General features: G+C 46.9%; 1 long non-coding RNA gene across 1 annotated transcript; it reads right to left on the bottom strand.

Annotated features, from left to right (window-relative positions):
- Positions 1–3,580: 3,580 nt before the first annotated feature.
- On the bottom strand, positions 3,581–8,046 carry LOC106017072 (uncharacterized). Its single transcript, XR_002402127.4, has 2 exons — positions 7,878–8,046; positions 3,581–5,138 (listed from the first exon to the last, which is right to left on the bottom strand). It is a non-coding gene; the product is annotated as an uncharacterized lncRNA (long non-coding RNA).
- Between the last annotated feature and the right edge of the window lie 18,543 nt (positions 8,047–26,589).

The following is a 26,589-nucleotide window of genomic DNA, read 5'->3' as shown; positions in this document are numbered from 1 at the left end:
TTGCTGGAGGCAGCTCCCCCCTTCGGGAGAGGATGAGAAACCTTTGTGTGCTGACTTGAACTTCACGCCCCTGCCTTTACAATTCCTAACAGGCAACTGTGAAGAAAACTACAACATCAAGCACAGAAAGTGGATATGCTTTGGAGAGGATTGCTCAGAGCATGCAGGATAAATGAAGCCACAGGGTCTGCTTTGGAACAAGCTCTTTGAACACAGTGAGCTTTGAACAGGAGCAGGCAGCACAATAGCCCCTTGAGGAGCTGTGGAAACTCCCATTTCTGCAGCAGCTCCAAGCCTGAATCTCACTTGTGCACTTTTTAGCCTGGTACCAACAGCAGGATCTGCTGGACCCTCCCTCATCACAGTCAGCTGAGGGGTGCAGGCACTGCTCCTCCATGGGGCTGGGAGGGCAGCGGCTCATGCACAACCTCCGTGCATGCTCCAAATGAGAATGAAGCCACCAAGCTCCACATTCCTGAGGTGAGGAATGAAACCTCATGCAAAGGTCCAACTGGAGAAGAGCAGGAAGAGCAATATCCTCCAAACCACAGCAAGGCAGAGATGTGTCAGCTATCAACAAGGTGCTTGGAGCCAGCCTTGTCCTGCCACAGCACCCAGCCTGTTACAAAGCAGGGGGAGCAAACTGCACAGCATTTACACAGCCCAAACAGGTGGTATGCCAGCACCTCACACCAGCTCCATCAGTGTGTCCATACAACGGGTACAAAACCCTGCTGCTCTGCTCTGGCCCTGCCTGTTTACACCAGCTCTGGTTCCTGTTGCTACTCCTGGGTCTGTCTTGAGGGCTCTGATCACAGCAGACGCCCAGCACACAGCCCAGTCTGGGATATGGGTGTCCTGGTTGAGGAGCCCGTAGGATCCGTCTGACTCGTAACCCACCCACCACCCCAGAGGAAAAGCAAGAGCGATGAATCAACCAGCCCCCACGTGTTTGCCAGGTCTTCCCTGTCACTTCCCTCTTGACATTTCCATAATCCTGCTGTGCCTGCAATTAAGAATTTAAACAAAACGCCCGCTGCTTTCCTCCTCCTTCATAACATGGAGTAACAGAACTCCACAGGCACCAACTCCTGCTGAAATGAAATGATAAAAAATGAGCATCCGAGGTCAGAGGGTTTTTCACAGCTGCCGAGGGATGCGAGAGATAAAAGGACAGGAGTGTCAGAATTTCTTCCTCAGGATGTGAAAGTGTAGCACGCAGCCCGATTACATATTTATTTATGGGGAGATACACTGATAGCATCTGTCAAACCTCATTGCAGAGCCTGGAATTGTGCTAGTCAAACCGTGCTCAGCCCTGCGAATTGCCTCACTGGCTCCAGCAGTAATCACTACCGTGGCGGTGGAGGGTGGGTGTAAAGGTCAGACGAACCATTCCTGGTGGAAGCCAAGGCACAGCAGAAGCCTCTCCTGCCTGCAGGGCCGTTACACCTGCAGTTCAGAGACAGCCTGTGGCCACAGGCAGCCCAGCTTTTAGCAGTGTTTATTCCAGTACCAATTATTTTCTGCTGGGGTCAAACTCACAGATAGGAGGGGATGGAGAGCACTCTCCAAATTTTCACCCCAGAGTAAATTATTTCTCTGGCTTCTACAAGAAAATATATCCTCTAACCCAGCATATCCCACATATACACTTGGTATGTTTTGGCAGGGTCTCCCTTCCAGCTACAGCAGCTTCTGGAGGGCTCATGTTGTCAACAGGATGCTCAGCAACCACCCAGAGCTGGCAGGCACCACTGACACACACTAGACCCAGGTGTGATGTTCTACCCCGTTCCTCAATATTTGGAGGAGACTTGTCCTGCACACAAACCAGATCCTGTTGCTCCCTTCCCAAGTGTCCTGGACCCTGCTGAAACACTGCAGTAGTCCTGACAGCTCCTCTTGATGCACAACTTCTTGCAACAAGGGGTGTTACTGGTGCTCCCATTTGCAGTCTCTAATGGGTGCCTCTACACCTCCTCATCACCTCCTCTAGTTCTGGCTGACCTACATAATTGTGCCACATGCACACCTCGTCACCTTAATTTCATATTGATAAATGTCTTAACTTCAGCTAATGAATACAGAGAGCCAGGGACAATAATTGCTCATTATTTTCCCATTATTTTTGCTTTGGTGATATGTAAATTAACCAAGGATCTTTGCAGTTCTCTATTTTGACAATTCAATGGCATTAGACGTTTCAGCAGTTGCTTTAACAAGTCTAATTTGCTAGGTTTATTTCCAAGAAATTGTGCCACTAGCAATTTGTCTATTTACTCACAATCTCTTTGGCACTCGGTCGGCAAGTGTCTGCCTGCATGCCCCAACAGGGAGGCTCAGGACTTTTCCAGCTCCTATCCTGTGATCCACATCTCACCAGGCACAAAAGAGTAATAATAATCCAAATCCCAACCCTAAACTAAAAAGACCAAGAGAAACCTTTGAACAGATTCTTTTGCTTAGAATTAAAAAAAGAAAAAGGAATCCCATGTCTTTACTCAATTATTTCTTATCAATTTCATTGACTGCATTACCCATTCGGATAATCTGGCAGAGGAGGATGAATGCATCTATTATTTATGTATTTATCTGTTTTCTACAGTTGGCTGCTGTCCATTCTGCATCACTGAAGCTCTGTGAACCTGCCTGAGCCCAACGACAGACAGCTACAGCAGAGGATTGGGCCCATTTGACTGTGAGCAGCCGAAGTCCATCACACTGCTAATAACAGCCTGGGGTCACTCATTGCACAACTACCAGGGGAAGATGGTAAAGACACAGGCTACCCCTGGGAGCTGCTGGAAGGCTGGCACTGCTAAAAGGGCTGTCTGGAGAAGCATTATGATGCTCCAGTTTAACTCATCCCTCTCCGGTGCAGGACCCTTACAAACCCAAATTAGACCCAAGCCTGAGGAGATGCTGTACTGGGAAAAGACTTCCCAAAGTCCGTGTTGGTATTACTTCAGCTGGGAGCATTCAATGCTCCTGCAAGGGCAGCAGGAGAAACAGAAGTGTCACAGGATGCACAAACAGTAATTAAAGCACTGTACCATCAGGCTGCTCAAACACACGACAGCACACCTTAATGCATCACCCATCACTCTCCTTCAGGAGCTAACGCCTACTGATCCTCTGCTCCAGCGGATTCACCTGCACTGACCACTTCCTCCTTTCTGCTGGAATTAGAGATGCCAAACATCTCTCCGTGCAGGGACAGACAGGCAGAGCTTTCTGTACCGACTCACACCCACGCCAAGGGCAGCTAGAGGATCTTGTCATTCCCCTCAGCAGGAGAAAGGAAAAAAGTGAGTGTTGTCAACCAGGCATTTTCAACCAAGGGGTCACAAATCCAATCACTTTGCCCTACCCAGGAGCCGCTAGATGAGGAGTCCAGGCAAACAATACATTTTTTTTCCCCTTTGATTGATTTGCACATTGTGAAAGTTGGGGGTGAGAAGAAGAGAGCAAAGGGAAACCTATTCTGGCTTGACTACAATATCTGCTTCAACAAAATTGAAAAGGTCTGTTTGGAACATTTCTAAACTTCTCAAAAATAAAGTTAAAGAAAGGTCTGAAATGAAAAGTCGGCTCAGTGAAAGAGAAGCAAAAAGTTGGGAAAATATCAGCAGAAAGTACTCCAATTTTCCTCCCCATGTTTTTGTGTTCTGCAACAATCCACTCAAATCAGTCTGGTGTCATGATTATGTCAATTAGCAAATCATTTGTGCAAGAATAAGTAAAATGCATTTTAATGTCTCCAAGGGCAGTTCATAGGGGAAGAAGAGGGCCCAGTTCTGAACCAGAAGGAACTCTGTTTCTTTTAACCACATCAAATGCAATCCTATGGCTTTGCAGAGAGCTACCCCTCCCTTGGGTGACCCCAGGCAGATCATGGGGAAGGAGGAAGAGAACGATGGGGATTCACATCTTTCTCTCCTGTTGGGCAGCACAGACCCTCAGAGCACTGCCTCCACTCACAAGAGGACTGCAAAGATCCAAGGTGCTGGAGTTTCAAGTATTTAGAGTTTCACACAATTTTGTGCATTGCCACTCACCTTCCGCAGCACTGTCAGCTTTTGGGATGCCAAAAGGCTCCCCCAGCCTGGATTTATATTTACCACATCCTTCCCAACAGGAAGGTGTCAAACCAGTCCGTGCATTTTTTTCTAAGTCTCGAGCACCTGATCTGCATGTACCACTGCTGCTCATACACGGTGTAAACTGTTGCTGCAACAACATGTTGTACCACAAACAGTATTCCTCCAGCTTGTGCTAAGGAGCTAATCCTGTAACTGGCTGCACATGAGTGAGCAACAGAATGTTATCTCGGATGTGTCCCACCTGAGGCACAATCAGCATTAACCAGCACATTAGCCCCTACTTGACCTCTGATTTGTGCCAGTTCTAGACTTTGAAGGGGTCATCTGACAGTAGGGTGACCCAGATCTGTAGAAGGGATAACCCCAGAGTCTTTGGGGCTGCTATCTCGTTAGCACATATCTATCAGTCTGGTACCTCTGTGTAGGAGGGCCTCCTGCAGAAGGCAGCAGAAAGCACCCTACCCTCCCATTTGGTAGTGGCAGCCTTCTGCCAATGGGACAGGTCTGAGGGCATTGCTCCCTGGGCTGGCTGTCAGCAGCTGGAGCACATGGGGTGGTCATATGCTCAACCCACCTGGTGGCCAAGCAAAAAATAAATAAATAAATCACACAATCTGATACACTAAGGAAGTTCTCTCAGGTCTTCAACAGAGACAGGAGAAGCATGCCTGCTGGTACCAGCCCAGCCACCGGACAGCGCCTGCAGCTCCAACCAGCCCCCACACCCTTGCCATCCACCTACAGACCATGCTTCCCCACTTCAGGCAGAACTCCCCCAGGAAACATTTCCACATGGGAGTAGTCCTCTGAGTGACAGTACTGAAGAATTTGAGAGCTGCAGCAAGCAGCACACAGACTGAACAGAAACGATCAAAGCAGCACTCGCAGGTGGGCTCCTGGGGTCACAGCACGTAGAGCATGGACAGGTACGACAGCCAGCACCAGGAGTTTCAGAAAGCGATGCCTCTCGCAGCCAGGAAGTTCATGTACGAAGCACTCAAATCCCCAGAGCCCAGAGGTCTGTGTCTCTGCCTGGAATAACAATGCACAAAAATGACTTGCTGTCTTTGGTTACTGGTATCGTGAAATAACAGCTCCTCGCTATCAGAGTACAGCACAGAATGAACAGGAGGAAAAAAAAATACACACCCAGAAGCACAAAAAGCCTAAAGCTGCTCAATAGAGGACTCAGACAAACCCAGCCAGACTAACCAATCACCACACATAAATGTGATTTCTTGCGTATGTCTGGTACTGTGCAATGCAGTCTTTTTTTCCTTCCAGCCATCTGAATTTCTCTTAAGGAGACAAAAAGGGAGGAGAAAACGAAGAGTATCCCCACATGCCAGTTGTTAGACGACAATCTTTGCACTCTCTGCTTACAGTTGTCTGTTTTACCACCGAGCTGGTTTTCTAAGGAGCCAAATTATGCGCAGGAATCAATGAAGGCTGCTGCAGCACTTCCAGCTGCTGCAGGGAAAGATTGTTGCTGCCACCTGCAGACTAACCTCTGGAGACAAGCTTTCTTCTTAAAACACCTGGGTCAAGCGGGTGGGATGTACAGAGCTAACAAGGCATCATCTCTGCAAAAGAGGGGCTTGTAAAGGTTTCCAGGTAGCCAGGATCCTGCTGGTCCCACGGCATATGCCATCTTTTGATGCTAAATAATGAAATGCTTTGGCAACTCCACATGACCCGCCAATTCAAGCAAATGTTATTTATAAACAGGTAAAAAAAGTCATCGAAGAGAACAACGAGATAGCAAAGCTCAGATGTCTAGAAGGGGAAATTGCCTTTATTTTGATACCACACAAACAAAATCCAGAACCTCAATACGTGAATCCAACAGATAGAGCAGCCTAAATGCAGGGGAACTTTTTCAGTAGGGAGCATCAGGATAACATCAAGGTTTTGTGCAAAATGGGTGATTTGAATCTAAAATGTGTAATTAATACTCAAGCCCAGATTGGATATATGGCAATCCTCCCAACCTAATGTTAGGCATCTACTTCTCTCTAAAAAGCAAACTTCATCTCAAAGGACCGTGGATGTTCACATTCTCTGAAGGCACAATGCCAGAAAGCAGAAAATAGTTACTTTCTTTGTGAAACCTTGCCTAATCCCATTTTGCTACTAAAACCAACAGTCCCCTCAATAGGAAATTGAGCCCAGACATAACAAAACAGTTCTGCCTTAAGAACAAAAAAATACACACACACCAAAACAAATACAGACACCCCACTATTAAGCGCCTGCAGACACACACACACAGCCATAAACCTCAGACCTCCAAAAGCTGAAAACAAAATACCAGGAAAACTGGAAAAGAAACAGCCATCTGCAGGCAAACTGTTCCTCAAAGCCTGTTGTACCCTGAGGAAATAAGACTGCAAGAGACCTTGCTGGCCCTGAAACGAGGGCTACTGTGTCAAAAAGAAATGAAAAGAACAAAAGCCATTTGCTAACGAATATGACTAACAATAAGTTTAAATGTCTGTAAAATCCCTATGCAGGATTTTCTGCTTAAATCAATCTCCAATTTAAGAAGGAACAAAACCTACACCAAATTATTACTCCAAGATATTCATGAATCAGAAAACCTGCACAAGGGTTAACAAGGGGGATCAGAACCCCAGGCTCTACACACAACATAAAATGAGTCCTAAAGTACTGCATTCGTATTTCAGTGCTACTTTAGTGCTAAATGTCTACTCATTTCAACAGAAATCCATCACCTAAATAAAATTTGAGGGTCTGAACCTGAGTCTAAACATAAAAATATATTGCAGATGAACATTTAAAATTCGTGTCTAAAACTAGTTTTTTGATAAAGTGAAGTGCAATACTGCAGTCACCTCACCTTCCTGCACTACTCCATCTAATTCCTCTAACCTCACATATGGCTAAAAGCATATTTTTCCTCTAAGTTTTACCACAGCTTAACAGGAAGGATTCTCCTCCACACCCTGCCCCAATGACAACATTCCCACCATTTAACACAAGTCTTCTGTTATCTCCTCAGACAAAAAGCAGCACTCAGGTTTGTTGACCGGCTCCCACAATGATCAACTAGGCAAATTTAACATACCTACAAGTTATTCAGTCCAGCTCTGCAAGAGATACACTTAGTTTTAATATTTTATTTCTGCAAACAAAAGCCCCGTGGTAGCTATTTCTTTTAAGAAGATGTCCTACTCTCTTAGCAATGTGGAAGAAAGATGCAAAGATCTCCTGGTCTTTGAAAGGAGGTTTCTCCAAGCTGCTTGTGCATGAAAATAAATCCATAGGAAAGAGAAGCTCATGCTTTGCATGCTAACATATTGTGGTATCAATTATGATATTTATCAAGCAGTGAATTAGAAGTTAGCAACCATTTATAGTACGATGCCAGTAAACAGTATTGCCTTTCCCAGCACATATAGACACCCACACAATTAATCCGTTAGCGAAATACACTTGCTAAATAAATGCAACTTGCTTAAATCACTGCAAGTTGTAAACCTGCCTTTGCCAAGGCCTCTCCCCACCACCAGCCACCCCAGCAGGATGGCTGCCCCCCACCCTGCTGCTCAGGGAACCCGGAGGGAGCCCCTTCCCCTGCTCCCTTCCTGCCTGCTCCGGGCAGAAACAACATTTTGGGCTCTGCCGGGGCAGCACCAGGAGGCTCACACAGCACAGAGGGGCCACAGGGACCCTTCCAACACCTCATTTTTCTTTTCAAAGCACAAACCAAGCTTAACGGTATGAAACGCCGCGGTTAGTGTGCGGTACCTGCTCGAGGCCGTGCCTCCTCTCAGGGTGCTCTTCTGCACCCCATCAGCTGCAGCCGTCGTGCCGGTGGCAAAACCCCACAGCTCCATCACTGCCGGCCCTACAGGACCAGAGCAGCACCACCCACGGCTCTTTTATACTGCTGGCCCTACAGGACCAGCACAGCAAACCCCTGTGCTCCTTTGTTGGCCCCGCAGTTTTCAGCGCAGAGGATGGGCAGAGGCCGGCGTTGCCGATTGCCTTCACCTGTGGGGCACAAAAGAAACGCTTAGAGGTGCGAACTGCCCCGTTCAGCCCACAGAGTGCTAACCGAGTCCCATTTCGGGAAAAAAACGCGAGTGCCTCTTGCTCCTAACCCAGCCGCCTGCCCCTACCGGCTTGGGCACGGCGCTGATCACCAAAAAGCACCGAAAATCCCACCCGGGGGTGGCCCAGGGGCTCCCTGCACCCTGAGCCCGTTTCCCCACACGGTCCCGGGCACGTCCCGGGGCTCCTGCACTGCCTCCAGCCCTGTGAGCCCCAACTTGGGGCCTGGCTAAAACAGCCAGGCAAAACAGCCCCAGCATAGGGAGATTAATATAATTTCTTGCCTATTGATAACAGATTAAAGCAGTTTCTGGGCTTTTCTCACAGAGGCCACCCCTGCAGCCTCCCACCGCCCAAACCGCACCAAAGCATCACAGCAGAGATAGGGGGATGACAAAATGGACCTGCTGGTGTTGGTGAACCTGCCACAAGTGCCTGGCATCACCCTCCAAGCACAGTACCTATTGCTCTTCTTTTGCTCCCCAAGACTTTAGGAAAAAGAAGGTTTCCAGGAAGTTTTTTTTTGCCTATTCACATCTCCTCTGCATTGTTGTTTGGGCTAGGGTTGTCACAAGAACCTGTGGCCAGCATTAATTTGATGGAATTAACACATGTGGCCAAGGACTGTAGCCAAATATGACGTCAATGCGTCAAAATGCCCTCAAAATGCCGTCAAGCCCTGAGCAGGTATTTCCACTGGGGCACTGACCTGCTGGCCATGGCTTCCAAGCACAGCTAAGGCAGGTCCGGCTCTTCCCAGAGCTAATAAAAGTGGTTATCAGCTGCTGCCAGCACCTGCTCATAGCCCCGGGGACATCCTTGGGTGGGACATTGTGGTTCTGCTCAGGCAGAAAGGTTTTCAGCCACTATAGAGGCAAAGCTCCCCGTTTCTTCTTCCCAGGAAAGGAAAGCCAATACAACAAGGTCAGGTGGTGTCAGAAATGTGGCAGGAGACAGAAAAGAAACCAGATATAGTAGCCCAGAGTCTCTTAGGCTTAAGCCACTGAGTGTTACTTATAGATAAGGCCCTTCAAAGACTTTGTTTTATTTCTTTAAAAACAAGCTGGCTAGAGCCAGTTCTATGAATTCATGGAGGAAAGCTGTTTCCCAAGGCCAAAATTGCCTGTCTGGATGATCCCATAATTCCGCCAAGGTCCAACATTTCATTTGGCCTCCCCAGCAGATCTGACCTTGCAGGAATATTTTCTTGGCATGAGCTGCAGAGAAACTATGAGGAGAAGGTATTAAACGCTTTCAAAGGAGAGCAGAAGGGTTTTCTGTTTCTTGCTCTCTACTTGGTGATAAAGAGACAACAAACTGCCAGAATTTCATATAACCATGTTTGTTAATGATCTATAAATGCAAAGCCTGGCTACAGATACATGCTGTTCTTTTGAAGGAGGTTCTGGTGGCTTATGCAAAAGAAAACATAGAAACCTAATGGTATTAATATGTTAAATAATTAAGAGAGATGTTTTTTCCTTCCTCTGTATTACAGATAAGGGTGGGAGACAAGGGGATTAACAAAGGAAGGAAGATAAAGTGGAGAAGAAATGCTCAGCTTTCCAGTATAAGTGATGAATTTAAAACAAATAGGTTAGAAAATAAAGAAGAAAAAAAAAAAAAAAAAAAAGGACGGGTAGACAATTGGCCCCATCAGTCACTTTTAAACCGGGAGACAGAAGACACAAGCTAAAGCTATCTGTGATGGGAAGTTTGCACATCAGCAGCACAGAATAGCAGCGGAGGCCCATACTTCAGGTGGAGACTATTCACACATGTCTTTCATCTCAGGGTCTGAGGTATGGGGACTGTGCTTGGAACACAGGGCAACAGCCCATACGTGCAGCAAGTCCAAGAGAGCTTCTTAGGTCAAGGTGTCTTTCTCCACCCCTCAATTTCCTTGGTCTTTTTCCTGGTCCCAGAGGTAGATATGTTGCTTCTAAATTTCTAAAGACAGGTATAAGAATCATCTCAGCAGCTGGTACCTTTTCAGGAGGTTGGTACCTCTGAAAAGGAAGTGTCAAGGAAATCCAGGAATTAAGGGTTTCAAGAGCATGGGATACCACTATTAGGACCTCACACATGCCAGCCAAAAATATTTCCTGTTGGTTTACTGAGATTTCTAATATGCTGCATGTGCAGGTAATTTTTAGGTGAAATAACTTAAAGTCAGGACTATTGACCATATGCTGTGAGATGGTGGCTTTTGGAGCATGTACAATTTGTCTCTTGCTGGGGGAATGATCACACTTATATTTGACCGGAGGAAAGTCAGCCGCTTTGTCCAAGCCAATCACTCATGCTCTTCAACACATCTTCTGCCATCAGCAGCTTGTTCACTTATCTTAGGACACGACAGGTTGCTCTCCAGAGGCACCTGTGCTATAGCAGGAGCCAAGACATCTTTGACCAGCTGCTAGATGGGCTAAAATTAAGCAAGATGAATATCACTGTATTCTTCCGTTAAGTATAATGGAGCTCTGAGCCTGTTTACAAGATCATCCTTCTGGTGTCCTCTCGGTCATCCACCTCCTGTTTGGAAGCTGTGACCACAGACCACAACCCCAGCTACACTCAGGTCCAAAAGCAGACTCTTCTGGTTTACTGACATAGCCAGTTTATGTCCCTTGCCTCTGGCTACAAAGTGTGATTAAAATGTATCCAGATTTGGAGCTGCTTTATCCACGTAAATCTAGATTTAAAATTGGGGTCATCCAAATCAGGGTTTCAAAGGCAACTCTCCATTTTTCTTTACCAAGAAAAATATTCAGGCAGTATTTTCCTTTGACCTTCTTGAAATGTTTTAATGACTGAAACAATCCATATTAACTGAGATTGAAATGTTTCATTTCCACACTGCTGCTCCAATTCCTGCATGAAACTATAGGAACAGAGCACAGCAATTTTACAAATGGTTTCAATAATGTCCCACAAAAGTATGCCAAAAATCAATTTCTGAACAGAGAACTCTTTCCTGAGAAAATATCCCTGCTGTTGTAATGCCAGGCTGTCTCAGGAGAGCGAGTTTAGAGGACACTCTGCAAGCCCTGGGGCATCAGGAGCATTCAAGCTGTGTGCTTGGGAGGTGGGAAGGAGCCCCTGAGCAATGCTCTGCTCTTGCAGCATATGCACAAGAGCCTTGACCCTTCACAGCAACTCCTGATGCTATTACAGCACCAACAATGTTCATATATAAAATGTTTTTTTGTTCCTTTAAGTTGCCCGGTTTGCAGGGCAGGATTTTGATGCACCTGCCCTCCTTTGGCTGTCTGGGAGATGCAAGGTGTGCACTGGAGGAGGGAAGAGCAAATACATTTTGGGCACCCAGGTCTCCTGTGAACAGGGTGATAGCCTCAGGACAGGTTCCCTTTCTGCTTAAACACAAGGTTTTCACGAGTATTATTTCCAGCACAGCTAAGCATCACCATTAAGCAGTATGTGATGATGAATTACCCAGATGTGATGGAATATTTAAGGCTTTTGCATGTGGCTGTTATTGCTAACACTTAACTGAACATCGGCAGGTAGGAAGGTCCCCTCTCTTAGCCCTCTTGTCTAGTCTGCTGATTGCCAGATGGGGTTCACGCTATTTTATATCCCCTCTTTCAGAAATTGCAGCATTCAGACTAGGTATCAGTCTCCCAGAGGCCAGCACGTGCAAAGAGCTGCACCACCCTCCACATGGGAAGAGTGAGAAGGTTTCCAGACTGCTGCTTTCCTCTAAATCTTTATCTCTGCCTACCTTCCCCTCTTCTCCTCTGCAAATAAAAAAAACTCATGCCACCTCCTGGAAGAATCTGCAATTGCTGCAGTGTAATCGCTGCCTGTAAAAGGGGAATATTTCAAGCTCCAGGAGCCCACTGAAAGCTCTCCAGGTCCAGGCCCAGCTGGGAACTTGCATAAATCCTGTGCTGGATCAGGGTGGATTTCCAGCCCCTACACCGTGCACATCAGACACTGGGGCTGTGTCTTCTCACCACAGCTGGTCTCTCTCCATCCCTGTCTTGCTTTATAGATACAGCACGTGGTTTTGGCAGTGCCACGGACAGTACTACACGTAGTGCCTTTCCCTGGTCATTGTTTTCTCCTTAAGGAACAGACAATAAGAGAATTCAGCTAAAGGCTGGGAAATTGGTGGACCTGAATAAGATACACACACAGCTGGCTTTGTGTATGTGTGCAGTCAACAATGCAGAGTTTGGATGTGTATTATTCCTGTTACAAAAGTAATGCCTAGCAATCTAACCGAAGTTTGTATTAGGTGTTACACAAACATAGCAAATAATTACCTCTGGCTCCAAACAGGTAAAAATAAGAATGGAAATAAATGGCACACATTTTTTGAAGTGCCAATAAATTTTGAAGCTAAAAAATAACAAGCCAGTTTTGCCAATCAGATAAACATTGGAATGTAATTTCAGCAGGTTAACCTCTTTTGTTTGAGATAACTATATTTAACATCAAGTTTGTTTCAGCTTCAGTTTTACTTGGCATAATCCCCTCAGTCTCAGATGCTTGCTTTGTCCATGAGCATCATTTTAGCACACCAAGACTCCCATATCTCTCCAGCCAGTTTTATTTACCAGCTTCAGACAGCAAAATCCTACGGCATGCTCTCTAAATACAATACTGCTTTGTAGGTTATAGACATAGGAAGTGCTGAGGTCAGGGAGTTATGCTAGATAACCACACAATTCATCTGGATTTTTACTATATTTATTTTGTCAAAGCTCTGCAGAATCTCTAATGTATTTATCACAAGTCATTGCTCCATGTAGGTAAGGAAATACAAATCACACAGCAAATCTGAAGAATCTGATCCTCTGAGGTTTTCAGTATTTGTACAAAGGGGCTGATCTAACCACCAAAATAGTATCTGTATACACATATGTATGTACATATATGTATATATTGCTTAAACTAGGAGGTTGGCCACGGGCAACCAAGCAAGCAGAGAGGAGCAAGGGAGCAGCTCGGGGAGTCCCAAGGAGGATGTTGGGGGGCTCAGCAAGCAGGGCCATACAGCAAACGACACTGCTTCACCCCCTGCGCTGGGGTCTGCCCAGCAGCATCCTGCCGCCACCTCCCTTGCCTCTGCAGCCTCTTCCATCAATACCCCAAAAACTGTGTTAGCAGGTAACAAATGTCTTCAATTTCTTTTGTAGTCCAAGGGTTTTTACGTTTCATTGATTTCAGGGATGGCATTTCTCTATTAAATGCTTCTGTCGGTTAGGATTGCCCTATCTTTAAGCAGTTCCTTTGAATACTTTGTAGGTTTTTTTCCTGTCTAGATAGTAATTGTTTCTTCAGAATCAGCTTCCTAGTACATGCCATACAGTCTGGGTTGCTCCTATGGAGCAGTGGCCATCTAGAAAAGGAAAGAGGGGTCTAACAAAGCCTGTTTTTCTGTAGATCCAGGCCCTTACTTGCTAAAGCTTTTAATCCAGCTATACTTTTATTCACCACTGATTCCCGAGCATTTCTCTCTGTTTCTCACTCCTCACTTCAGATCTCATGCCCAGTTCCAAAACTGTTGAATGTTTGAAGAACCATTAATGTTTTCTCCAGAGCTCCCTATTCTTGCAAGAACTGCAGGAGCTGCATCGTGCTCCCTTCATATTTGGATGAAATCAGCCAATGCCTTTCAGAGCTAACCTGGGGAGAAAAAACAGAGCAGGCACTGGGGCACAGCATGGTCACGACCAAGGTCACAATACCTTACGTCCACAAGAATCTCAGTTGAAAGACAAATTCCTCCATTTCTCCCTGAGTGGGCATTTCTGCATGTTCTCACGTTGAAACTAGGTTTTACATCAATTCTGAGAAGGGTTGTGCTGAAAATGATACATCCACTGCCATTTTGGGGAGGACAGTGTTGCCAGGGAAGTCTGTGAACGCTGGGGGAGATGGTAGAAGGGCTTCTGTGCTGCTGGCCCAGCTCACACGAATGCAGTATGGTCTGTTCCTGGGTTGCTGAACCCCATGGTGAGCACTTCAACTTCAGCTGCTTTGAGCTGGTGTCTTCAAACACCAAGGGACACTGGAGGATTGAGTGGTGACCAGGAGCATCCCTCCGGAAACACCTACCATAACCCCAGTCACAGTCTCTTAGCTCTCTCGGGCTTGGCAATGCCAGTTCAAAGTGTCCTTCAAAGAGAAGGGGTGGGGAACCAGAGAAAGGGGACAAAAGGAGACATTTTGCTATCTCAGAGGGTGACATTCTGCAAAGGAAATGAGGATGACAGTTGGGTGATGCATCAAGGGGGGTTCCCCTCATGTCTTGAAAGGAAACATTAGCCCTCATGCATCCTGGCCAAGGAGGGCTGCTCAGTGCTTCCCAGGGCGGGAGGGTGCTGGAGCTGCCAAAACAAGCACTGGTGCAGTGCGGAGAGGAGCTGGGAGCACCGGGGGTGAGGCATCAGCAGCAGGACATCAGCAGCACACCACGAGGGGACCAGCGGGTTGGGCTTCACCACCCTTCATAACAAAAGCATCTCATCATCGCCTCACCCATGGGCATGGCCACGTATTTTATCTCCAGACATCCTGTAAGGATCAAGCATGGGCTAAAACTGACTGCAGTGGTCGGATGAGTGCTTTCCCCATGAGACATATCGGATGGCTTTTTCATCCAGCACCTTGCTGTGTCAGCCCTGCTAAAGATCCCTGCGTGCCAAGTAGCAAAATAACTCCTCTCTCTCCCTTCTATAGGGCCTTTAAGCTCTGGTCTTTAATCACAGGAGCATCACTCACCCTACGGGAGCTCTACTCAGAGCTGGGCACTGCAGGAAGCACTTCATCTCCTGGTGCCACCTTCCCAGCAGGCTCAAAACCGGCTACATTCACCCGCCTGAGCCAGCCCAGACAGGACGTGACAGCACACATAGCTGATTTCACTGCTTGTAAACCAGCACGGGAACGTGGGGAGAAGCCAACCAGCTCCACAGGGCCCTGCTGGTGGGGAGAGCTCCTCTCCTCGTGGAGGGGTGGCTGAGAGCTGGCAGGGATGCCCCAAAGACGAAGAGGCAAAGCAGCTCGCTTGCAGGGCAATGCATCCCGTGTGCCAGGCTCTGCAAACACTGTTCCCATAGAGTAAATTCACCCACAATTAAAAACGTATCTGTTTGCTTTCACAAGATTGATTGCGCATTTAATCAGTCGCTGTTCGTATATAGGGTATCACTGAAAGGGAGAGATAATAAAGAAATCATTCTTTTAAAGGAGTAACTGCATTGCAGATCAATTTCTTCAAAATCTTCATGTGCAGAGAAATCCTATGGGATGAATATTTCATAAGGGGAATAACACTGTTAAATTAATAAAAACCCTGCATGCCTAGTTATGAACTACAATGATTGCTGAAGTTGTTGGAAAAAAATCATCCTGTTCATACTTTGTACATCAATTTATGACAGAGTCATAGCTGGACCCTGGGGGAAATGGAGGAGAAAAAGGGACCCTTTTGATGTGAGACGTTTTCAGTGGGTAATGAGTTGGATGGACGCCACTGAGGCCAGGCAGCCTTACTGGTAAGGTGAAACTGGTTTCCTGACTGGGAGGATGGAGATGCTAATATTAATTATGCTGAATATTTCTTGCTGCCTGTCTCAGGCCATAGGTGGAAGACCTGAGGAGCTGGACTGACGTGGACTGTTGGATGAGAAGGAGAAGCGATGTCTCCCTTATCCACCTCTGAATACCAGCCCCATGGCCACATCTGCAGTACCAGTCCCTCAGCTGCCAGGTCTGTGAATGCCTTCATCCCACAGTGTCAGTGGACCTAGGACTCACCTAGATCAGGGGGACCTAAATCTCAGCGGCAGGGACCTCAGTGTGTCCTCACCCCTTGCTCCTGGCCGTGCCAGAGCAGGGTTTTCCTCCTTTCCCCCTCCCAAATCCCATCCTGGTTGTAACCGCCCCCTTCACTCCCATAAATCCCCACCTTACTCTTTCCAGGGGAACATAAACTTCCACTGGAAATTTGCCAGCCCACTCCGCTTCTGCATCCTTCCCTCCTGCCTTGACAAAAGCTCCTTCCCGTGGCTGTCAGCGCTTCCGCTGGCCCCAGCGAGCTCCCGGTGCACTCGGTGACAAGCTAGCGGGTGCTCCTCTCCTGCAGGATGCCACGAGACTTAGCAAGAACTCATCAGCTTCTCCCCAGCAAAGACAGAGACTCGAAACCACCATATTGATCTTCTCCTTTGAAATTTTTTTTATTTCTAAGTAGCGCCAAATAAAAATAGAACAAAAATATGTATCAACGTTTCCTACTTGTAGCTGATTTGTCTACTTTGGCATTATTTTCTTTAGCAGGGAAGAGGGTGAGGCACACAAAGGGGACAGAGGCATGGGATAAATAAGTAAGAATGTAAAATTGGGTGTTTTGATTTTTTTTTAATGTTAACTAGATAATGTATTCATAATCTTCCCTGCTTACGACAAAAAAATGAGTGCTTGCCTTTTGAAGCCCTCATCTGGCAGAGAGAGATAGCAGATTTCTAAGAGCATTTTTTATGCTCCTTTGATGACTGTGAGGAAAAAAAATATTCAGAGAGCCGAAATGACATTTTTCTATAAATTTCACACAGCTCTGCAGGCATGTAGGCATGGAGGCATTCATTAAGATTAGTTGGAATTACTTAAGCACCGTGAATTTTCTCCATCAAGTTGGTAACTGGAACACTGCGGATTAGTTATTGATCAGCTGCCATTAATACTTGGGGCTCTTTCCATGCCTGTTGTTGGGCTTTTTGTTGATTCTTCCCCCCTCTCTTGTGTGAGCCGAATCTGTGAAATTCGCAAATTAAACAGGCGCTCTTCAGTCTCTCCTTTGTTTCGGGGAACAAAAAATCAGCACAGAAAAAATAACTCCTTTGTTACTGCGAAGCTTCATCTGCTCTGCCTCACTGCTTCCCCCTCCGCTCCCTACAGCGGAGTGTTGCGTCCCAAATTTTGGGCTGCTGTCACAGACAGCATTGCAGCCCCTTCCAGCAGTGCCTCTGAGTGTGTGCCTTGGGCTGCAGGCACAGCAGTCCTACAGAAGGGTTTGGAGAGGCACCGGGGAGTGGGATCCTGGGCTGCCTGCAGGGAGGAGAGCTGGCGAACATCATGTGTACCCACGTGAGAGGTTGCTGGAGATAGTGGGGACCCCGGTCCCTGCATCTTTCTTCTACACAGGGGGATGCAGCAGGCCACAAAGCTGCTTCCCAGAGCCGTGCAGGTCACTACATCCAGGCCTGGCCCAAATCCATCCATGGCCAGGGCTCAGCCTAGGAGCTAGCAGCTCCCGACCCAGTCGAAGTTCATTGCTGGTTACGTGAGGAACATCGTTTGAAATGTTTGGTCCTTTGCAGATCTCACCACATCCACCTAGCCAGGCCTTTTACTTTTCTCTTTATCACTGTTTCCTATCGAAGCCACGCTGTTTCTGAGGATGCTCATTGCTGGTGAAGAGCAGTCTCTGGGGCTGGGTGCCTCCAGGCCAAACCTCAGCCAGTGGGGCTGAAGGCACACGAGCACCTTCCCAGTTAAGCAATGGTTCACTGGTGAACGTCAGTGGGACTTACTCTCCCAGCCCAGACGTCTAACCAGGGCTGTCAGCCCTACAAGGGGTGTCTGGTCCCCCTCCCATGCACTGCTCATAGCTGCTGTCTCCTTGTTCCATTCACAGAAAGTTTTTGATTCCCAAGGAGCCTCTTTGGGAAGCCGCTGTTCCCAGGCAGACCCTGGACACCAGACCCTGATCTCCACCAGACCGCTCAGCCTGCTCCGGCCACACAGCAGAGCACGAGGTGGTGCCACCTGAGCGGGAAGGAGGCGTTCCCGCACAGACAGGCAGGAGAAAACTTATTAAATTCACTGCAGGATATGCCCCAAGGGAGTTACACTTGGCTGAACCTAATCTCCAACTGCAACCTCTGAGCAAAACTCCAGCTCCAGTAGAAGCCCCGCGTTGGGCTCGTTATGGCTATTCTTTGCACAGAAACACCAGGGTGTGCAGAGCGCCTGTCACCTTCACCTCTTCTTCCTTCTGGTTGCCAAAAATCCCCTGCACAGAGGGCCCTGCAAAGGATTTGCCACGTTTCTTTTCGGAGCATCTGTTCCTAGGCAGGTTTCTAAATAAATGACCATGGATGGCTTCGCAAACGCACAGCATACAAAAGAGCGCCAGGCAGCTGTTGCTGCAGGAGGAAATAATGCTTCCTTTCCTAAAGCAGCCCCTAAAATGGTTTATGCTCTCCCTCTGACTGCCCTGCTGTGAAGGTCACTCAGGTGGCCGCCAGGAGGAAGGGGTCAGCCTGGTCACCTCGTGGCTCCCCAGGGTGCCCGTCTTCATGCTGCCCCATACTGGGTGAAGCTTTATGGTGGAGTCATCCCTTTTCTTTGGGGCAGGGCAGCAACACCCTCTGTAAGCCAAATGGAGACTTGAGGGGCTTGATTTAGCCCTTTTCATGTTTAAAATGCAATGTAATATATAATGATGGAAATGCTGCAGGCTGGAGTTGGGAGAGAGTCGGAGTTGCTTCCTCCTGGGGCACAAAGCTTGGAGGTGATCGGTCCATTCTCGTTAGGATGCTATATGTCTGCACTATGGGAAGCCAGTGGCATCCTCTTTACCTGGTCCAAGCCATCCGGGGTGAGAGGAGGATGTGGCAGCCCTCAGCAAGCTGGGTTCGGCCCAGCCAGCCTTGTATCCTCCTAGGCACCAACTTGTCACTGGCGAAGAGCAATTCAAGAAACATCCCTCGTGCTCCTCTGTTCAAGCCCTTGAAACCGAGACCTCTCATTACTCCATTCTCTGTAGCACTCAGAGGGGCTCCAGGGGCTCCTGTCATGTCTCTCCCTCTTTAGCCATATTTGTGGTGCCTAAATACCATTCCTCGCAGCAGAAGCAGGAGCAGAGCCTTTATAAACAGCCTGGCAGCTTTACACCAGCATCCTGTGGCCGACAGAGAGCCACAAGAATTTTACAGGCTTCAGCCCTCTGTGCCTTATCGATGCTAATGAACCTGTGGTCCTCATTTGAAGCTGGCTGGTTGCTGGAATTGGCCACCAGAGACTGCCATTGAGGAGGAAACGTGGTGTTGGACATGGAAAGCCGTCCTTCGGTTTCGCTGTCTGGCAACGCACCAGTTCACAGCGCTGGTAGGAAAGCTCTTAATTATCTCTCCTTAGGGATGTATAAAGTCCTGTGGAATGTCTTGCATGGGATGTCTGCTCCTTTCCTTTGCAAACGCTGTTTTGTGTGATATTTCTCCCAAGAGATGCCTAGACGTGGCTTTATGCGCCACTCTGGTGCCAGTTCTGCGGGGACATTGCACCTGATGAATGTTCTCAGGTCGTACCGGGCTCTACTCAGAAGCCAAGAAAAATAATTTCTTTTCTGCGTGGTTTTCAGATTTTTTGTTTTTCTTATGCCTTCTTAGTCAGGGAATCCCAAAGTTCTTCTCTGCTTTTCCACAGATGCATCACGGGCTGAGGGCACAGGCATCACTCTAATAGGAGGTGATGTCGACCGAGCCACACGGAATACCAAGAATGACCTTGCATTTGCATTCCTAGCTGGGTCAGTTTTTAAACAAAGAAATGCTATTTTTAAAAGGCTGAGCAATGAAAACATGGAAGCAAAATGGCAAGGTATTTCCTAAGAGACCCATGTCACAGGAAGAAAATCCTGAAAAAATACCTCTTGCACATTCACAATCCATCCCTGCTCCTCCCCTCTCTTTCCTTTTTCTTTTCTTTCCTTTTTCTTTTCTTTTCTTTTCTTTTTTTCTTTTCTTTTCTTTTCTTTTCTTTTCTTTTCTTTTCTTTTCTTTTCTTTTCTTTTCTTTTCTTTTCTTTTCTTTTCTTTTCTTTTCTTTTCTTTTCTTTTCTTTTCTTTTCTTTTCTTTTCTTCTCTTCTCTTCTCTTCTCTTCTCTTCTCTTCTCTTCTCTTCTCTTCTCTTCTCTTCTCTTCTCTTCTCTTCTCTTCTCTTCTCTTTTCTTTTCTTCTCTTCTCTTCTCTTCTCTTCTCTTCTCTTCTCTTCTCTTCTCTTCTCTTCTCTTCTCTTCTCTTCTCTTCTCTTCTCTTCTCTTCTCTTCTCTTCTCTTCTCTTCTCTTCTCTTCTCTTCTCTTCTCTTCTCTTCTCTTCTCTTCTCTTCTCTTCTCTTCTCTTCTCTTCTCTTCTCTTTTCTCTTCTCTCTTTCTGAAAGCAGTTCATCAAGTTGAGTTCAAGTCTCTTTAAACACCCTTTATTTTGGGGAGGATGGGAAAGTGAAAAATAATATGTCAATGAAACTACCTCTGCCAGCTCGAGGTTCAACCCTTCTAACAAAGTTAAGGGAGATGTAACCAAGACACAGTCTCCATTTGTGGAGTAAGAGGGGGAGAGCATCTCATTGCTGAGCTGGGAAGGACAGGGATCCTCCTGAGGAGGGGAAGGCATGAAACATCCTGGTGTGTATGGAGAGAAGACAGATATAGCAAAGGTTTTCCAAAAATATGCTTGTGTGTGACATATCTACTGCCCAGACAGGCCAAGGGCAGATGTTCATGTGTGGAAGGAGTGGGTAGGGGTGAGTGTTCCTTCCATCCCGTAAAATGCATGGTGATGCAATAGTGCACACAGGCATTTCTCAAGAATAGAGAATGTTACTTAAGCAGTATGCTTTTCCCCCTCACAACACCATGTGTCTTGTTCCTGAAGCTTTGATCTAGGCTAAGGAAAAATCTCTGACCAGCTCCCTCACGAATGTCCCAGGCTGCTTCCCACCAAAGCAAAACACTTCTGCTTTGAGGCTAACAGCAAGAAGCAAAGGGAAATAGCCGGGACCCGGCAGAGATCCTTAAATTGCTTGGAAGAGACCCCAGGAGTTCGTCCTGTCACCCCTCAGCATCTCCAAGTGGCCTGCACATCGACAAGAGCGTTTCAGGCTAGCAGCCAAAACCAATCTCATGTTTAAATGAAGGGCTTGTTGCTCTGGAGAAGGCAGTGAAATTGTCAGCTTCAGAGGCACCTGAATTCAAATCTAAAACCTAAATTATTCAACCATAAATAGCGAGAAGCAGAGCATCTTCTCCTTCCTCCTCCCAAACCCAGTTCCTTGCGCCCTGGGGCTCACCCAGCACTAGCAGAGCACAGCTGTTCGGGGAGCATGCAGAGGCACACATGGAGAGATAAAAGGCAGTTTGTGCATTTTCACAGGCTGCACGGCTTCACAGAATCGCAGAATGGTTTGGGTTGGAAGGGACCTTAAAGACCACCCAGTTACAACCCCCTGCCATGGGCAGGGACCCCCCCTCACCAGACCAGGCTGCCGCTAGCCCCATCCAGCCTGGCCTGGAGCACCTCCAAGGATGGGGCAGCCACAGCTCCTCTGGGCAGCCTGCTCCAGGGCCTCACCACCCTCTGAGTGAAGAATCTCCCAGTTTTCCTCATGGAAAGTGACATCTTGAAGAGCGGTGACAGCTTTTCACTTTCAGAAAGTCAAGTTTTCCGAGATCTTCTAATTTTTAGTCCGAATGAAATACGTGGCTGATTCTTTGGCTGTATATTTTTAACTTCAGAAGGCAGAGTCCCACCCTGCACAGCATTTTCAGGTGTTCATTGGCCACATGAGGTTTCTATCACAGGGCTGAAGGGTTGAATAACAAGCAGTTTGACAGAAAACAAAGCTCTCTTGAAAAAAAAAAAAAAAAAAAAAAAAAAAAAAAACACCCAAAAGAAAACAGGTCCAGATTTGCCAGATACATAAGTTTCTGTATTCACTTAACTTTCTGAAATAATTGGCATTAAATTCTCTTTCTCTCTCTCTCTTTTATCAAAAGGGGACTGCAGATTGGTTGCAGAGTTTGATAGTCATTAGTTTCAATTCCTCTTTTCTTCCTAGGGCCATATGCTTGGTTTGAAGTTGTGAGAATATCTTAAACAGTGCCAATGAAATATTTAGGATTTCCTAAATAGATTCAGAATAAATTTTCTCTAATATATGCCCCCGAACAAAACAGCAGATGGGGTTTGGTGCTGTTGAGGGGCAGACCCAAGCACATGAAGCACCCTCGTCTCCGCCAGCCCGTACGTCCTAGGGACATGCATGAACAACAACAGCGGCTCCTGCTCACATGGGTTTTTCCTCCTGACTCCAAGCCCAAGGCCTGGGAGCTCTGTTTCCAAGTGATTTTTTTTTTCCGCAGCAGCCAGAGCATACGTTGTTTTCCCCAAGTCCCCCTGGAAGCCACTGACTGTCCATCAGTACTGCAGCACGTGGGCTCCAGCGACGGGTGAGTCTGCCTCCCGAGTTAGCACAGGCTGCATCCAGGCAGGAATGAGCTCAGTGGAAATTTTGCTTCCTGTTGTACCGTTCCTAGGAGACAGTTGAAGGGCTTCTTCATCTCTGCCTGACCACTAGGAAGCGAAGCATCTTTGAGTTACACAGCCCTTGGCCACCTCCAGCAGGACGTGCCCTGAAGATGCACAAGACGGAGGAAGAGCCAGAATGCTGGCACGTGGACATGCAAACCTGCGTGGCCCTATTTCTTCAGGAGCCAAACTAAAAGGCCCTTACCAAGAGGGCTGTGGGCTATGCAGCCTGCTGCAGATCACCTAGAGCTCTGCCCTAGGTGTTCTTGCCATCCAAGTAAATGCCCAATTCGCTTTTTGAAGCCTGCCAAGTTTTCAGCCTCAGCAAAATCTCCTGGCAATGATTTCCAGCAGCTAATTGTGTGAAAAAAGTACTTCCTTTCATCAGTTTTCAATGCGCTGCCCTCGTTCTCAGATTACGAGAACAGAAGTTCCCAATCTGGTTTCCTTATTTCACAGGGCATTTTGCACACCCGCGTCACACGCAGGGCATCGCCGTCCTGCCGAGGCTGTTGCGCATTGTCGGTAGGAAAATCTGCAGCAGGCTGAGAACTGAAAATGATAGGAGAATATCAAATAAATGTGAAAGCAAAGCAAATAACGTTGGGGCAGCAATACCAATCAGATTTTCCCTCTGCAGAATTTGCTTAATGCCTCTATTTCTCACGAAGCTGCCAACACCAGCCTGTGCTGCTGTCTGGGGACTCGGCTGGGAAGCTGAAGACCACGCAGCTGTGAAGTCAGAGTGGCCTCGTGCCTGGCATATTGTCCCCTCTGTCTCCTGGTCACCTTTGCAGGCTTCTCCTTAGTCTGCCCCTCTCGCCTCCAACCCCCCTGGATATATCTGTCAAGTGTGCTTTACGCATGCACCGGTGCAATCTCTCTCTCCATTTGTATTCCATCTGCCTTCAACAAATTCTGAAAACCTTGCCTGGGCTGCCTCATTTGTATGCACTTAATCTGGCTTTATCCTGTTTTATGGAGCGTCTTCTTTAAATTGATTCAGGCAAAAGCATAGCAGGGGCTTTGCATAGATTTTGCATGCATGACATTTCTGCACAGTTGGTCCCATTATACACCATCCTGAGCACACTCTGCCCATAAACACACCATATTAAACAAGAAGAAAATGAATCAAAATAAAGAGAGCTTTGGAAGGAGGATGAGGAAGTGGAGTAGAATGAGGAAGCAGAGGAGGATGAACAAAAATGACCACTGTCTGCTTCTGCAGCATCATTGTGGGAGCTCTTTTCCCATTTCAGTCCCTGAGCATCCACTTCGTGTGGCATCAGCTTTATATCCTCCTTGGTCCAGTGCCACATTTGCTCTGCCCATGGTGCAGGACCAGACCCTGCCTGGGGGCTGAGGAGGGTACCAGAGCATCCTCAGGAGCTCACATGATGGTGTGGAGGCATCATCAGAAGCATCTCTTTGGCTACACACTGGTCATCGTCTTCCTCATCACCAGAGAAAAAGAGTAGGAATTTAGTTGTCCTGCCCCCTGTGCTCTTTGCCTGCCTGAATTCCCAGAGTTATTGCTGAAAAGTTTGTCCCTCTGCTTGGCGTACCTGAGCGTATGCTTCCTGCAGCTATGAAACCTCAGGAGGGGCAGGTATGACCAGGTGAACAGTGCTTATCTGGTGTGGCTAGGCAACAGCAAAACACTTTATTCAATATTTTATTAGGGAGAATTAATATTTCTTTAAAGGTCTGCTAATGATTTAACAATATTATTGTTATGTTAAGGTTGGGGGAATTAGAGAAAGAGTACTTGTGTTAATATGTCAACACATTAAAAACGCAGCTCCATTTAAGCAGACACTTAGGTTAATGTGCTACATATTAAAAAGTCCAATTTCCTTTGCTGGCTACAAATAACGACCTAGATTATTGACGTGAATGATTTGCAACGTACTATTTTACTTTTCACTTCTTGTGTTTGTACATTCTGCTTGATTTATAATGATTGGAGCTCTGGCCCCATAAATTTCCTCTCCCCTGAAAATATTAAGCCAGTTTTATAATAAACAATAAAAGAGAAGAAAACATTGCATGCTGCCATGCACGGACATGGGAATGCACTAAAACTGTCTGAAACCCTCTGCTTAGGCTGTGTACCCTGGAGGAAAGCCTGACAGAGCCCTTGGGCGGGTGGGACATGTCTATGGTGGCTGGGGTGAGACCAATGTGGGGCTGCTTGCTCGCTGGATGCTGGTGCTTGGGGTTGAGAGAGCTGGAGGTGAATCCAGCATGTTAATCAAGTGCAAATGGGAGTGTTAGCAAACGGGGCTCCAGGGGATAAACCATGCACACGTGAGTTTTGCAAATAGCTAACTTTAGAGGGTGTTTTGTAGTGATAAAATGTAGGCAGAAATACCTACCTTGCCCCAGACAGAGGACAGACCCCTCCCAGGACACCGTGCCCACTGCCATGGGTGAGCTGGGGCTGCCACCAGCTCTGGTGTCCTCATGTCCCTCCCGACCTTCTCCCTTGCTTCAGGCTAAAGGTGACTCCTAAGGACATCCTGAAGATATGAGGCTGGGAATGTGGCTCTGGTAGGTAAAAAGAAATAAAAAAAATCATCCAAAAGAAATTGATGAAGACTTGGGTAAACTGGTATGGTGCAGGGCAGGAGCGGGGGACAGCATGCCCTGCCACTAACATATGCCTGTGCCTTCATGGGGCTTCCCAGGATAAGACTGCTGTCCCAGTTGCTTAATTTTGATCTGGAAACTGTATATTCAAACCAAAAACAATCACTCTGTCTGCTTACATCAGATAGGTGTGTTATTTTAATGTTTCATCTTAGGGAGCCTACCTGGTTCTGGGAGGAAAGCTGGGGTCTGGAGAACTACTGGGGACATTTCCAAATTCCAAGCCAGGTAAGAAGGGACCATAACCTTCCCTGCATCACCCCCGCATCATACCCATTGCTCATCCTCATGCAGGACTCTGTCCTTCAGGAGACATGGAGAATTCAAGTGAAAATCTTAAATTTAGGCTGCCTTTAAAGTTTGCTGATGAGAAGAAGATATTTATCTGCCTGGCTGAGATGTGGTTCAAAGACTCAATAGCTGCATGTACAGTGCAGAGATGAATTCAGTGTATATTTCTGAATTTCTTTTTTATACACCCGTCATCAATAAATCCTCAAAGCCACTTGTATCAGAATAAAAACTAGCTATGGAAATCATTAGATCTACAGTCAGTAATTGATAACACGCATTTCAAATGCGGAAATGAATTAGCTTTTGGCTTATGGGGGGATTTCAGACTGTATCCAATTTCATTAGGCAAGAAATTCAAATGATGAACGAATAGCCTTTATTGTTCTGCTTTTAAAAGGGAACCATTTGTTATCTTCTTGCCTCTTCTGATGTGATCTCTTTTGTTGTCTACAAAGTTTAACTAGCTCAAACACAATCTTATGGTTCAGTAGGATGTGAACTTCCCACTTCCCACATCTTTTACCTCTCCAGAGCTTGGGACTTTCAGATCAGTTTTGCTCTTAGGCATCAGACACAGGGTGCTTTGCACCCCGTCGTTAACAACTAAGCTTCCCCTCTTAATGCCACAACATCCCCAAAGCTCTCTGCCCGAGCAGTTGGAAGAGCTCTGAAAAGCAGACGTGGGCAGAAAGCCTCTCTGCCATGACATACAGACATGCATCTCACCAAACTAGTGCTTACAAGCCATCTTTCAGCTCAGAAACTTTCAGGCACCGCTCTCGCTAGCCTCAAAACAGCAAAAAAAGTTTCAAGAAAGCAAGATTTGGAACTTCTGTTGGACGAGGAAGCAGGGCAGGGAGCAGCTCCTCCAGCCTGAGTTGAGTTGCAAGTTTCAGACGTGTTCTCCTCTTTCCTCAATTCCACCCCAAGCTGGGACAGCAGGAGTCTGGCTACAGCTGAGCACATTTCAGTGAGCAGAGAATGTGAAACAGTTGTTGTTGTTGCGGCTTAGGCCAGTTGAAATATTTCGTCTTGGATTTCAATGGTTAAATTAAAAAAAAAAAAAAGACACCCCCGCCCAGCCTCATTTTGTTTTATTTTAGCTGCAGAAT

Source organism: Anas platyrhynchos, chromosome 9 (assembly GCF_047663525.1).
Source record: "Anas platyrhynchos isolate ZD024472 breed Pekin duck chromosome 9, IASCAAS_PekinDuck_T2T, whole genome shotgun sequence".
Taxonomy (NCBI): Eukaryota; Metazoa; Chordata; class Aves; order Anseriformes; family Anatidae; genus Anas; species Anas platyrhynchos.
The sequence above is the reverse complement of the archived record's forward strand: the minus strand, read 5'-3'. Positions and strand labels throughout refer to the sequence as shown.